This window comes from Staurois parvus, unplaced genomic scaffold (assembly GCF_062004578.1).
Source record: "Staurois parvus isolate SC_StPar_1 unplaced genomic scaffold, SC_StPar_1.0 ptg000745l, whole genome shotgun sequence".
In the NCBI taxonomy this organism is placed as follows: Eukaryota; Metazoa; Chordata; class Amphibia; order Anura; family Ranidae; genus Staurois; species Staurois parvus.
Genome location: NW_028318541.1, coordinates 1,226,166 through 1,239,512, shown reverse-complemented (window position 1 = coordinate 1,239,512; position 13,347 = coordinate 1,226,166). Strand labels below are relative to the sequence as shown.

The window sequence follows — 13,347 nt, the reverse complement described above, 5'->3', positions numbered from 1 at the left end:
GCAGTGTCTGTGTACAGATGGCCACCATTTTGTTGAAGTCTATTTAAACTTGAGAAAGAGAATTGCCAATAGTGTGTACGATAGGGATGACATTATGTAACCTGTTCATTTTGTCAACTTCTGTTGAATAGCAGATTGCACTGACTGCCAGTAAAATGAATTATTGCCGTAGCCAGGTCTTCCACATTCATTGTGTCCCTGACATTATATTCAAACTTGGTGTAAGATAACATAACACACCTTTGTATTCCAACTACCACAACCTCCATGTGTAGTAAAAACTATTGACCACATCATGCTATGGTGGAGAGAGAGATCTGGAGCCATGAAAAGAGAACTGTTAATCTGCAAGGTTTCATTAGATCAGGAAAAGGCTTTAAGGTTCAGTATTTTCAGGGCAGTTCATCTTTCACTGTGTGGTGACACTGGTGATAGGGTGGATTGTCAGCAAGCCTCATATCACTAGGTAATAATTCATTTGCAGTGAACCCCTGTGGATTAAATAGGCCCAATCGGATGACTCTGCCAGTAAAATATTCCATTTTCCAGGGCCTTTCTGTTATGGTTCCAGTCCATTAAGCTGACACTGGGAGCTGGCACTGACAACTGAAATGTTTGACTCATCGGATAATGCATCGCTGACTGTAGCCAAAGCAGAGATACACATAGCACGCGTGTGCTGCACGCTGTGCGAGGAAACATCATTTGTAGAACGTGCTGCAGCTCCTGTACGTTCCAGTACATGGCAACATTATCTGGGAATGAAGACATGTAATGACAGCACAGCAGGGGTCATGCTGGAAAGGACAAAGCAGGAAACACATGCAGTCACCCTGCCAGCTGCATGCATCCCAGATTAAAGGAGAACTCCTTCTCTGCTTTGGCATATCCATGGCCCCATCTAGTAAAAAGATAAAAATGTATCTCATTCACAATTAGGCCATTCCCTTCAAACTTCACCACACTTGCTTTAGCCCTGGTTCACTCCGGTGCAACTTGTCATGCAATTTGACAGTTTCAAATCACATGAAAGTTGCACTCTATTGTCGGTGATGGAACCGTTCAAATCGGTGCAACTTCAGGGTTATGGTCGCGCACATATTTGAAAAAATGGTTCCTGCACTATTTTTTGCGATTTCAGGTGTGACTTGCATAGAAATCTGTGCATAAAATAACACAGATGTCTGGACAAGTCACACTGATATGCAGCTTTCAAGTGAAGTGGCACGATTTCAATGTCCGATCCAGTGTGAACCAGGGCTTATTTGGGAAGTTCACAGCTGGGAAAAAATCTCTGGCTCAGATTTGGCTACAGTTTATAATTATTATTATTATTATACAGTATTTATAAAGCGCCAATAGTTCGCTCAGCGCTGTACATTACAAAGGAGGACAGAACATGTGACAGAACAATACCAATACAATGCAAAACATGAGGAGATTGAGGGCCCTGCTCTTTCGAGCTTACAATCTAGGACGTTTATGACAAATTTGCCAAAAAGCTAGGTACAGTCTGCTGCTAAGACTGTTAATTGATATATTATAATATCCAAAATAACCACAAATAACTACAAAAAAATATTAAATAGGGATATAGTTTTTTTTATTTGAATGACGTTTTTCTTTTTAGTAAATGTTAATGAGTCATGGTTACATTGTTAGATAAGAGAATATCATAACATTTAGGAAAAGGAACTAAGTGGTACACATGACCTGGATAAAAGACATAGGTCGTGGGACAGACTATCAATAGCTGAACTCTTCCTGGAAATCATGGCGTTCCACTTGCACAGTGTAGAGAGGGAAGTGATATCAGTATGCAGTGCCGAGCTCCATTTCTTACACGTTACTCATGTCAACATCCATGTCAGCTCATTTTTTAAATCTTGGCAAAATGTAATCAATATTATTTTTATATTATATTTTTATCCTAGAAGAGCTTTGTGAAAGTTTTTGACTCTGTGGAAGTTTTTGTTGCACAAAACAAATTTCACAGTATAAGCAAAGCCTGGAATCTCATCACCATGAATGAGTACTTAGTTAAAAGTCATACAAAAGCTGTCCGCTTACATAAGAATTTAAACGTTTCATTATTACAAGTATCTGCCACATCTATCACCTTTATGCTTATTGACATTAAGGCATAACTCCTGAGAAAAATGCATTATATATGTGAGCTGTTTGACCTGCCAAATATTTGTAATTCTGTTCAGTTGGCTGTATGATTCACACACCGTCATCACACTGCATAGCCAATTGATTACATTCTCCAGCCCCTTTTTCCTGAAATGTGAAGGAGGCAGCACTTCCTACCAAAAATGTCCTGCATATTGTGCTGTACACTGCAGTACACTGTTGTTTGTTGCACCTGATAATATGCAATAAGTCACAAACTGGGTAGTGGGCCCTCTGTGCTAGCTGTATTTTTAGAGAGGGTGTGAACCTATAAAAAGCCTAAAGCTGGCCATTGATCGATTGAAATGCGTCCAGTGTAGCAGGAACCAGACAAACTTGATCAATGCGTGCCATTCCCAACTCAACAAAAGTTGGTAGATAGATTGACAGTGTATTCTGATAGTGGTGGTTCTCACTGTCAGAATACAATATCCTGGTAGAGGGGGTTCCTCCATCCAACTCACTTTTCACCAGAACACCCCAAAAGGAGCTATGAACTTTCCTGGGGGCTGTACCAGGTTGCAGCCCGCAGGCACACCCGCGCACATAGTAAGTTAACAAGGATAGAACCAGAGCATGGTACAAAGTTGACAGGCAGTTTCAGAAATGGGGGGGGGGGGAGGCCAAAGGTCAGGGTGGGCAGTGAATAAACACAGTCAAAATACAGGCTGAAGTCAGATACCAGAGAAATTGAAAGAAATACAGCCTTGGGGTAGGAAATACCCTTTTGCTCAGGCAAGGAGTGTTATCCCATGCACAGCTACACTATTGTAAGGTTGATTGACAGGCTGGGGAGGGACTGGCCATATACCTGGTAATGCCAATACCACCCAGTTGTGTGCTACCATAAGATATTAAAGACCACATGGTGGTAGAACCACAAGAAGTAGATCAGCTTCGCAGCTGCTATCCTATGACATATTAGGATAGATTTTCTAAAGGCAAATAGACTGTGAACTTTGCAAGTACAGTTGCACTCATTTTCCCCAGAGCTTAGTGAATGTGATGAAGCTCTGCTGATTTCCTTCATCCGATCACATGCACATGCAAGCATAAATGCTGTTTTTTTTTTTTTGTTGGTTTTTTTTTATAATTTTTCTTACCTAGGGCAGCACAAAACCTAAATACACCACTGCTAGTATGTACTAGGTTATCTTTATCATGGTATGAACAGATACAGAAAGACATTTTGTGACACTTTCCTCAAGGACTATAGATTTCAATCATTTACATATACACTGTCATATTTTACACTGATGTTTTTCACAAAATACTTCGTTCTGTTTGCGGCTGTGCTAAGGTTGGCCATACTAGTGCAGAGCTCTAATCCAGAACAATTGTTGGTGAGAAAATGGCATATGTAGAACTGCCAGGAGTAGCCTCAGATTTCTCCCTGAGTCAACAGTTTAGATATCTCTGAGATCCTCAAAATTGCTGAATTATCAAATCCTTCAGCTGAAATTGCAGTGCCCCATGTCTGTTCAGTGTTAGGGAAACACAGTTTATGCCGTCTGTGTCTGCTCACTTAACTTTTTTCCAGTAGTAAGCAACAGTTAACTTGGAAATCATCATTAGGCCAATCAGTCCCTCAGCTTCAAAGAGCTCTTTCGCCATCCCACATACGAGAAAAGCTGTATTATTATTATGTAGCTGTAGTTCTAGTTCCCAGAAAGCAGAATTCCGTCATGACCCACGGAAAAGAAGAAAAACATCCACTGGCTGCTTTGCCATGCCACGGAATCCAGGTCCAGAGACAATACCGGAGGGGTGGAGGGGAAATACCGTGATATCATTTTCCAAGAAATAGCTGGCCAGAGTCTAACCCACTCTGAGACCACCCATGTCAATAAGCCGAGCTTCCAGTTTGAGTGGAACTTGCCTAGATCAGCAGTTTGTATGTGGGGTTCATCAAACCCCCTGCAGATCTATCTACTGACATGGTTTCCCAGAAAGCAATTGAGCAGGTCAAGGAATTATCTCAAATATGAACATTTCTGAAAGAATAACTGTCTGTATTGCTTATAGCAATATATCAATTTCTGCAGCATGAACAGAGGGTTAGAGCTTTGAGACAAACCATTCACCACTGACAGGGTGTGAACAACTGTCAACTTTAATTTGTTAGTCGACTCTATCTAAATATAAATCTAACACTATTCTCCCCTTAGACTGACAATGCTGATATCCAAAGGTGTCTCTGTTGCTCCTCCACCGAGTGGAGACACACTAAGAGGAAGTGCGTTACTGGCCAGATCACCAGGTGAAAAAAGGCTAAAAAAAGAAAACTAGTGCAGTCATTGTATCTAAGGATTGGTAAGCTGCAATATATTACCTTTTTGTTTTTGGATTTAAAGTGGTTCTAAAGGCTCAAGGCTTTTTACCTTCATGTGTGCAGCAGCCCCCCCCCCCCCAATCCTTACCCTTGGGCCCCCTTTGATCCAGCAGCATTTTTGCAGCCTCTGCTGTCTGGGGACCTTTCCTCTTCATTGGCTGAGACAGCAGTAGAAGCCCATTGGCTCCCGCTGCTGTCAATCACAGCCAGTGAGCCAATGAGGAGAGAGCTGGGGGGAGATGCTGCTTTATGTGTCTTATGGCAGAGGCTTGGGGACGAGCATGCAGTGGTGCCCTTAGAATGAGCGGTTTTCCCTGGGGCACTACTCAAGGTGGAGGAGCCAGGAATGCTGCACACAGCAGGTAAGTATGGCATGTTTGTTACTTAAAAAAACAAAACAAAGCTTTTGTGTCACTTTAATACCACTTTAATATAATTTTGAAGTGAAAGAGACAAACTGGATTTCCATTGTCCAGAAGGAAAAAGTGTATTGCCCATAGCAACCAAAAATAATTTTTATTACATTTTGTCATCTGCATTGTAAGGCTGGGAATACATGGGTCGAAAATGGTCGGTTTGGCAGGAACCGACAGAAGCCGGTCTCACAACCAACTTCTGTCCAACGGGCATGCTGTAAGACCAGCATCCGATCAGCGCTTGCAGCCATTGGCAGTCCCCCTGTCAGAATACAGTAGCTCAGCGGGGGGCATTGCCACAATAACATCTCTTGTGTTAGTACAGCAATCTGTACATTTTTCTTCATTCAGCCAGCTGGATTGAATGAAAAAAAAAAACTGATAGTGTGTACTCACATTAGGGTCTGTGTTATCAGACTTTGGGTTTGTGTTGATGGGCAAATGCAGCTGACTTCTGCTTGCATTTTAAATCAATTGGAGGTGCTTATATCATTATTCACAGTTCATTGACATGCATTGGCCTTGCATCAACTTACTCCAAGTTGCTTTTCCTTTGCCTTTGCTTTGTATATGAAGAGAAACCGTTCCGACACAGTCCACACAAGCTATGAAAACGATAACTGACAACTTCCCTGTCATGCATTTATATACATAAAGTCCACTGATGACTATAATACTGTTTGTGTTTAATACCATTCAACCAGATTTTTTTTAACCACCAATGAGTACACAGAAAAGTTTTTCTGTCCTAGTAACAAGTGAAGCATGCTCTGTCCTACCTGATGATGAAGACTCCAGGTCTGCAGAAGGTGTCTGCTGTCCAAAGTTGAGGTCTACAAGAAACAGAAAAACAAGTTAAAGTGGGGTGAGAAGTGATGATACTCAAGCAGAGATTTTCATCTCTAGTGAGGCTTATCGCAGCTAAAAATAGAAGTGGAGATTAGAGACAAGGAGCTGTTCCTCCAGATCACTCCACTCTGCTGGCACTTGAACATGAAATAAACTGCTCATAAAATGATGCACAGAGATCAGTCTTCAAAGGCAGCTTCCCCAAACGATGGGGAAGTAAATATATGTGAACCTTTAGCCTCACTGTCTAATCCAGCACATGTGAGGGGAGGCTGACCCCAATTATGAGACTTCAAACGTCATATTGTGCAGTAATACAGGGATCAGTGCCAGTCTGGCCAAGGATGGTAATCCACACACCTTGCCAGTTGTGACTAGAGGAGCATGCTGGGACTTGCAGTTCACAAGGACCAGAGGGCCATGGACACAGGAAGTGAGTGCCAAATCTAATGGATTAAGGAATTTGCAATTTATGTGAGGTGGACTTCACATAAAGGAGAATGGTTGTACACTAATTTTATGCAACATGAATAGGAGCTGCATAAAACCTATTTTCTATTGTGACAGTTTTTTCTGATCTGCTGGAAACTAAACCAGGGCACACACGTGGTAAAATAGTTGTCTGTAGTAAATCTACCCATCAGGGGCGGACTGACCATTTGGAAACTGGGGCACTGCCCGAGGGCCCAGGGTCAGTAGGGGACCCTATGAGATGCCCCTGGTACCTTTTTCATAGGCTTTTTTGAGTTTGGGCAAGCACACAGGGGCCCCATGATACCCTATTGCCCGGGGGCCCCATGAGTTGTCAGTCCGCCCCTGCTACCCATGCAAGTATGCTTTGAGTGTTTGCTTTTGCTACAAACCATAGTAAAATAATCGCTCATGGGCCCTGTACAGGTCATTTACTCCTTCCCAGCCACTAATGTCAGCCATAAGCGGCTCAAATCTTGTATGGGCAGGCCTAATGTACTCAAGTTGATTGATCGGTCAACATGGGTACAACCAGCCTGCTGGATTTTACATGCCATTATTACTAGCGGCTGTTATAGCCACTAACAATAATCACTGTGTTCTCCCGGTAGGGATGGCTTCAACCCCCCCCCTTTCCGGGAGAACACAAAGGTTCCAAGGGAAGGATTCCACTGTCAACACTTGTTTGCAGGAAAGAAATGTGCTCTATCCGTGGCCAGCCTTAGATACTTAATGCACTCAGAATACTTTTTATTCTTAAACAATACAGTTAAAAAGGTCCAATATATATCTAAAAGTTTGTAGACACTTGGCCAACATGCCTATGACCAAATGTATATGGACCCCCAGGTGTTCCCAGTGAAAGGTTCTGTTAAATCATACAGAGACATTGTGGATAATTGTGGTGACAGTTTCGTGAGGGCCCTTTTCTGTTCCAGCATGACTGTGCCCCTGTGTACAAAGCCAGCTACATAAAGACACGGTTTGACTAGTTTGGGATGTAGGAACTCCAGATTCCAGATCTCAACCTTACTGAACACTTTTGGGGTGAACTGAAACAAGAGCCAAATCCTTGTACCTAACATTAGTACCTGACCTCACAAATGCTGTTCTGGCTGAATGAGCACAAGTTGCTACAGACACTTATTTTATGAAAATCCCTCCCAAAAGAGTGGGATGTTGGGATGTACAATAAGCTCATATACAGTAGGTGTATATTATTATTATTATTATTATACAGTATTTATAAAGCGCCAATAGTTCGCTCAGCACTGTACATTACAAAGGGGGACAGAACATGTGACAGAACAATACCAATACAATGCACAACATGAGGGGATCGAGGGCCCTGCTCTTTCGAGCTTACAATCTAGGAGGTATATACAGTATGTCAGTTGGCCACCGTCATCCAGTTGTAGAGTGTATTGCCATCTACAGAACAGAAATAATTTCAGTGGTCCTCAATTTAACTATATTTGCATTTCAGGGCTGATTGAACACTCATTTTAAGTTGACAGATCTAAAACCTTCTAGAATGTCTCCCCAGTTGTATTGTTTTATAAATGATGTAGATAATAATGTGCACTCTGCACTTGGTAGGGAGCTCAGCACTTCTGTTGCTAAAGAAATCAATGTAATTCATGTTATATTTGTACATATCTACAAAACAGAGCTCACACTGCTGGCCAATAACCAGCGGTGATCAGCAGGAAGCAACTTCCAGACAAGCAGTCCAGCTAATAATAATGACTACTTAGCAATGAACATACGTTTTATGGGCACAGCCTGTTCTTGAACTATTTCATGTTGGAGCCAAGTGGTGATAAAGTTACCGTTCCCCTTTGTTATTAGAAGTCTTCTGTGAATGTGAGCCTTTCATGGTGTTGGATAGATGTAGGGGTTACTGTTAGTGCATGCCGTGCTCTGTAAAAGTTTTGTGTAAGCTTTCAGCATATAAACACTAGTTTTTACGTATATAGTGTTTTCCCATTTTTTTAAAGAAAAATAATATATGTGTGTATATACATATATATATATATATCTATATAAAGTTGTGCTCAAAAGTTTGCATACCCTGGCAGAAATTGTGAAATGTTGGCATTGCTATTAAAAATATGACTGATTATGCCATAAAATGCTCTTTAATTGAAGGATAATGATCATATGAAGCCATTTATTATCAAATAGTTGTTTGGCTCCTTTTTAAATCATAATGATAACAGAAATCACCCAAATGGCCATGATAAAAAGTTTACATACCCTGAAATGTTAGGCCTTGGTACAGACACACAAGGTGACACACACGGGTTAAAATGCCAATTAGAGGTTAATGTCCCTCATTTGTGGCTTTTTAAATTGCAATTAGTGTCAGTGTATAAATAGTTAATGAGTTTGTTAGCTCTTACATGGAAGCACTGACTAGGCTAGATACTGAGCCATGGGGATCAGAAAAGAACTGTCAAAAGTCCTGCGTAACAAGGTGATGGAACTTTATAAAGATGGAAAAGGACATAAAAAGATGTCCAAAGCCTTGAATATGCCAATCAGTACTGTTAAATCACCTATTAAGAAGTGGAAAGTTCAGGGATCTCTTGATACCAAGCCAAGGTCAGGTAGACCAAGAAAGATTGCAGCCATAACTGCCATAAGAATTGTTCGGGATATCATTATCTCTGGAGCTTTTACAGTATCTTCCTCCACACAGAACCCCTTCATTTCTGTCTGTTTGTGCCCCCGATGATGAGATTTCCCTTCATGTCCTGTGCTGCCTGACACAAATCACATAGACAGGAAGGAGGAGAATGCTATTGAGTAGGGTCATAGACTTAGAAAAGTTGACAGGGGTTTTACTGTCACGTACCTGATGGGAGACTGAAATGACGAGTACGGCCTCACTTGTGTCACTAGCCCTGACCCCACTGGAGTTGGAACAGAGGGAGTCTAGGGACCAGGGGGACAAGAGCGCCAGTGTTAGGGATCCGGGTATGACCAGAAATGTGTGGACTGACACAGGGAAGTAGCAGGCTTCAGGAACACAGGTGTAGTCAGGCTGGCACCGCCCGGCGGGATCTCTAGTGACCCACAGAACAGGATTACCCAGGGCGCGGAGTCTAAGCCCCAGTCTGCCTTTTCACCAGAGCCCCTGATGGTGGGGATGGACTTGGCTCAGGACTGAGACCAGGTCGTGGCCCCTGAGTGCACCCAACTGTGGTAGAGGGGTCCATTGAGGATATGTACCGGGGAAAGCCTGATGTGAAGGGGCTGGCAGGTTTGGACAGTAGTGACTGGATCCGTGCGGGATGGATGGATCGTCTGGGTAGCGTCAGGCGTAGTCAGGTAGGCCAGGTCAGCAACATAGTCAGGGTCACAAGCTGGGTTCAGTAACTCACGGGCAGCACGGTACAGAGGATCAGGCAGAAGGATAGTCAGGCAACAGGAGACGGTCAGAAGAGGTCAGGATCAAAGCAGGGTCAGCAACTAGGCAGGAACACAGGATACCAGGTACAGGGGCTCATGGGAAACATACACCAAGGCACTAATCACAGGCCTGGTCATTCCTTAAATACACCTCCTGCAATCAGCCCCAGGTTTTGGCTGACTGCAGGATTGAGCTTCTGGCTGCTGAGAGCACCCGCTGGTCAGCCCTGGTACTGCAGCCCATACGGCAGGTGAGTCCCACCACCAGTGCTGAGTCCATTCCTGACAGCCAGTAGTTGTTGTTTGCAGCTCTTGCAGATGATGACCTTGGAAGACTGATGATCCTCTGATTCAGGCACAGTAGTAACAAGCAGAGCAGGTCTTGTAGATTGCCAGGCAGTGCACCAGAGCAAGTCAGGTAGTGAGGGTAAGAGACAGGAGCAGTGTAATAGGGATAGCCAGGGTCATCAACAGTCGGGCAGCACGGTACAGAAGCAGAAGGAAAGCCAAGGTCTGGAGCAGAGCCGAAGTCAGGAACCAGTATCAATCAGGAGAGCAATCAGAGTCAGGTCAGGAACACGCCGGGTCAGCAACAAAGGAATCACACAGGAACAAGCAGGACACGGGGGAGCTGAGGACCTTTCAGCAACTAACATGGGCAGAGACACTCTTTAAATAGCCCGTCTGGTACCAATCTTTGCCGTGCGTGTGCGCGATCGCGCATTTTTGCGCGCATGCGCACAATGAACCACTCTTCTCCGGACGTTCCTATGCGCATGCGCACTTCTATTTGCTATTCATCTTGCCGGAAATCCCTTACATTTAATCTGTCTAAGTCACAAAAAAAGTACATTTTTGGCTGGTGTTGGGCTTTAATAAAACTGTTTTTATTTCCTCTGACCCCTTTCTCCCTTGAAGAGTATGGCATTTGCCCCATAACCTCCTATAAGCAGCTATTGAAGCAAAACATTGTAGGACTTTAGGTCTTTTGAGTAACAAGGCAGTGGTAGCGGGTTATAAGACATGCATCTCTCCCCTGTCAGCACTGACATGCTGCTTTGTATTGTTCTTCTACACAGGTGTCAAACTGGCAGCCCTCCAGCTGTTGCCAAACTACAAGTCCCATGAGGCATTGCAAGATTGACAGTTACAAGCATGACTCCCAAAGGCAGAGGCATGATGGGACTTGTAGTTTTGCAACAGTTGGAGGGCCACCAGTTTGACACCCCTGCTCTACTACATAGTAAAACACACACAGCACACAGTTAACCTTTTGATCGCCCCATATGTTAACCCCTTCCTGCCCAGTGTCATTAGTACAGTGTCAGTGCTTTTTATTAGCACTGATCACTGTATTTGTGTCACTGGAGATGTCAATGGCAGTTATTTCCCCCCAGTGTCAGAATTCCCGCCGCAGTCCCGCTATAAGTCGATGATCGCCGCCATTACTAGTTTAAAAAAATAAATAAGACACATAACATGATGAAAGATAGAAACGCCTCTGTAAATAACCAAAATCTTACAGTAGAAAAATGGAAAGTTTAGCAAAGGGATTATGAAGAATAGCATTACAGTTGTTGAGCTCCTTTAGTAGCTGCCACTGCAACTCCCAAATCCTTTCCTCTTATTATTTCTCATTCATCTTTAGACAATGATATAACGAACTGGCTTGTGGCCTGGAGGATTTTGGCTCACTGGAATCTTTGCCTCTGAAGGTCAATTTCCCTCAAATTAATAGGTCGCTTTTCATTGCTGCTTCTACAGTTTCAGTCCCCATCTCTAATGAATGCAATTTTCTTCTCTGGCCTGGATCATATCCATGATTAAACATTGCTATTAGTAAGATATAATCCAGCCAGTATTTAATAAATACAACTACGGTTCTACCGACTAATGTCATTAAAGACTTCATGCATACTGGCCATAAGACAGGCTGCTTAATGACCACAAATGAGACAGTCAGCAGCCGAGAGGTTATGAGTAAGCACTTTTAAGGTGGATCTGTCACCAGACAAAACCTCTGTGATGAGCTTCTGGAGTAAGCAGCCATGCAACGACTGAAGGGCTAGATAAGTGTCAGTGTATAAATAGTTAATGAGTTTGTTAGCTCTTACATGGAAGCACTGACTAGGCTAGATACTGAGCCATGGGGATCAGAAAAGAACTGTCAAAAGTCCTGCGTAACAAGGTAATGAAACTTTATAAAGTTGGAAAAGGACATAAAAAGATGTCCAAAGCCTTGAATATGCTCTCAAACCCAAGCTCCACAAGGCCAGAGTGCAGACGACTAAACCACCATGTTGAGTTCAGTCAAATAATATACCCCATTCTTCCATTTTTTTTTTAAAGAATTGTTTTGGTTTTCCACAAAGGGTAAGTGGGTCTGTCAGTTACTTGTCAAGCCTGTGCTAAGAAACTCCTGACACGTCATAAAATATGACAACAGTAGCATTTTTCAGAAAGGCCCCTCCTTTTATAAATAAAAAGCCTTCCTTGATCTCCAGTCAGCGACTTTGCTTAACCTAAGATGATGTGGTCAGTTGGCTGCATGCAGGAGGAAGCATTTCTTCAGTCTCCCCTCCCCCCAGTGATCAGACTGCAACATTGTAACTCTGTAGCAAGTCACAATGGGGTTTATTTACTAAAGCTGGAGAGTGAAAAATCAGGCTCACTTCTGCATAGAAACCAATCAGCTTCTAACCTCAGTTTGTTCATTTAAACTTTGGCAATAAAACCTGGAAGCTGATTGGTTTCTATTCAGAAGTGAGTCTTATTTTGCACTCTCAAGCTTTAGTAAATAAACTCCAATGTGACTGTGTCAGACATACAGTATGTGAACACAAGCAAAGACTGCACAGATTCCAGGATATATATGATTGTGTCATCTGAGTGACCATCCCAGTCCAGAAAGTAGATGTTGACCCTGGTGGCTTTTGTTTGGGGAGAAAAACATATGAAGGCGGGGGGAGTGCAATATGAAGGCAGGGGGGAGTGCAGTATGTAAACCCGTACGCTGCTATACTCCCCCAATTAAACAAAAATAAGACATCTTATTTTTATATATCTATCCTCTGTGTATATACAGTGCAATATTGTATTAAATGTGCAAGACTGCTGCTACCACTGTCCGTAAAATGATATATAATGAAGAAAGTGTTGCACTGTCTCTTTAAATGTGCAAAATAACCATCAAAACCAGAAAAAGTGCACATGAATAGTAAATAAACAATATGGTGTATACCAAACTGTGCAAATAAAAAAGGGTTCTGTGATTGCACTACATAACAATAAATGTCCATATAACTCAAGTCAGGGGCAGACTGACCATTCGTGCACTCAGGCACTGCCTGAGGGCCCGGGGTCAGTAGGGGCCCCAGGAGATGCCCCTACTACCTTTCATAGGCTTTTTTGGGTGTGGTTTGAGTGTGGGTGAGGACACAGGGGCCCCGTGATCTCCTATTGCCCAGGGGCCCCATGAGTTATCAGTCAGCCCCTGACTCAATCGTTCTCATTTAATGAAAAACAATTTGTAAAGTGCTTCCAATTAAGTGCTTCAGTGCCCACAATCCCACTTCCTTGTGCAGTGCTCGCTCACCTTAATCTCCTAGATTGTAAGCTCCAAGGATCAGGGCCCTCCTAACCCTCTTGTATTGAACTGTATTGTTGCTGTATTGTCTCCCGTTATAT

The 13,347-nt window shown here is 42.9% G+C and overlaps 1 long non-coding RNA gene across 2 annotated transcripts in view; it reads right to left on the bottom strand.

Moving 5' to 3' along the window:
- LOC149445180 (uncharacterized) overlaps positions 1-13,347 on the bottom strand; it is a 250,131-nt gene that overhangs the window by 92,119 nt on the left and 144,665 nt on the right. For both annotated transcript variants that reach the window (XR_016306437.1, XR_016306436.1), the window contains exon 2: positions 5,703-5,756. This is a non-coding gene — a long non-coding RNA (uncharacterized LOC149445180). The remainder of the gene's footprint in view (positions 1-5,702; positions 5,757-13,347) is intronic.